This window comes from Cebus imitator, unplaced genomic scaffold, assembly GCF_001604975.1.
Source record: "Cebus imitator isolate Cc_AM_T3 unplaced genomic scaffold, Cebus_imitator-1.0 Scaffold295, whole genome shotgun sequence".
NCBI lineage: Eukaryota > Metazoa > Chordata > Mammalia > Primates > Cebidae > Cebus > Cebus imitator.
Window position 1 is genome coordinate 2,252,978 of NW_016107610.1, and position 1,900 is coordinate 2,254,877.

General features: G+C 39.4%; 1 protein-coding gene and 1 long non-coding RNA gene across 9 annotated transcripts in view; one reads left to right on the top strand and one right to left on the bottom strand.

Annotated features, from left to right (window-relative positions):
• CPEB1 (cytoplasmic polyadenylation element binding protein 1) overlaps positions 1-1,900 on the top strand; it is a 119,886-nt gene that overhangs the window by 77,174 nt on the left and 40,812 nt on the right. The window lies entirely within an intron of this gene.
• The window catches only part of LOC119467478, a 12,930-nt gene continuing 12,218 nt past the window's right edge, over positions 1,189-1,900 (bottom strand). Inside the window, exon 3 of the long non-coding RNA XR_005196017.1 lies at positions 1,189-1,293. This is a non-coding gene — a long non-coding RNA (uncharacterized LOC119467478). The remainder of the gene's footprint in view (positions 1,294-1,900) is intronic.

The window sequence follows — 1,900 nt, forward strand, 5'->3', positions numbered from 1 at the left end:
GGTTCAGGCAATTCTCCTGCCTCAGCCTCCTGAGTAGCTGGGACTACAGGCATGCACCACCATGCCCAGCTAATTTTTGTATTTTTAGTAGAGACGGGGTTTTACCATGTTGACCAGGATGATCTCAATCTCTTGACCTAGTGATCCACCCGCCTCGGCCTCCCAAAGTGCTGAGATTACAGGCGTGAGCCACCGCGTCCGGCCCTGTGTGTCAACCTTCTAATCAAATTAGATTAACCTTGCAAATGATATTAACAAATATCTGAAAAGCATACTTACCCAAGGAAATTCTAACTACTGCTCCCCCATTAGTCCAGAAACCAGCTTACAAACTTCTGTTTCCTGATTTCTCTTTGCTTCCTAGCACTTCACTCACAATTATACTTTATCACTTAAACCATTCTCAGATTTTTTCTACCGCTACACTAGTAAGCCCAAGAAGACAAGAGCTGTAGCTGTTTTTCTTTTTTTCTTATCATACCCTGGTTGCCTGGCTAGTACTGACACTCAAGATTCTCATTTATTAAGTAGCACATATTTTAATCTATCATATTGGCAGAACTTAAAGTTGAATAGTACCAGTGTTGGTAACAGTGTTCACAGATGCATCGAAAATGTTATAAAAGGAGTATCTCAAACTGTTCAGAGAAGAGAGTAGGATTGAGGACGAGGAATGCTACAGAGATGTGACAGTGATCGTTGTTTATTTTTTACTTGTATTTGTATACCTTTTTGAGATGGAGTTTTGCTCATGTTGCCCAAGCTGGAATGCAGTGGCTCAATCTTGGCTCACCGAAACCTCCGCCTCCTGGATTCAAGTGATTCTCCTGCCTCAGCCTTCTGAGTAGCTGGGATCACAGGCATGCACCACCACACCTGGCTAATTTTCTATTTTTAGTAGAAATGGGGTTTCTCCATGTTGGTCATGCTGGTCTCGAACTCCTGACCTCAGGTAATCTGCGCACCTCAGTCTCCCAAAGTGCTGGAATTACAGTCATGAGCCACTGCACCTCGCTAATATTTTTTTTTTCTTTTAAACAAAATGGAATTTTACAATTTAATTGTATAAAGGGCATGGTGGGGTAAGGGCTTGGGTTTTGAATGGGATCTGGGTGCTTAGCTGTGTGACCTTGGTCAGATTGCTTCACCTCTTCTGTGCCGTGACTTCAGTGCTTGTAAAATGGATGTAATGCCTGTCTTCTCCATGGGGTTGTTTTGAGGAATATGGTGATAGTTGTACGTTGCCTAGTTCCTCTTGGACTTCAAAAACAAGTTTTCTGCTCTTTTTTTTCCCTTGAAAAATAGAGAATGTGATTTTCATTGAAATTTTGAAAGTCAAATAAGTTTCCTGCTCTTTATCTCCTTTAAAAATAGAGAATGTGATTTTCATTTAAATTTTGAAAGTCTTATTCTGCATAGTACCATCCCCATCTGCTGGAATGTCCAGGCTTTGCCACTGAAAGCTTAACTGTTGGTTGTTTCTTGATCACAATCTGGATTACTTCCACTTTGGAAAATGTGTTCTAGTTTCCAAATATGTAGGTATGTTGCATCATTTTGTCTGAAGAATAAATGAGTACATTTATGGGGGTAGAGGGAACTATGCAGAGATCAGCACTTAAGGCTTTTGGAATTAGCGCTGGGGAAAGGGTCTTTCTGCTGTGAAATAAAGGGCTTGCACTAAATGGACTCCAAAGTCCTTATTTTTAATGTTTTGTTGCTTATTTAAATGATCCTGATTTCATTTCATTGAATTCTTGATGTCAAATTTGAAATATAATATGGGCTTTTAGCTGCAAAAAAATACTCATTTATTTAGGGAATGTTAAGTCACCTTGCCCAGTTTAATAGCTTGCATTTTTTTTCTTGTTACAATATGTTCACTGTAAAAAAAAAAAAA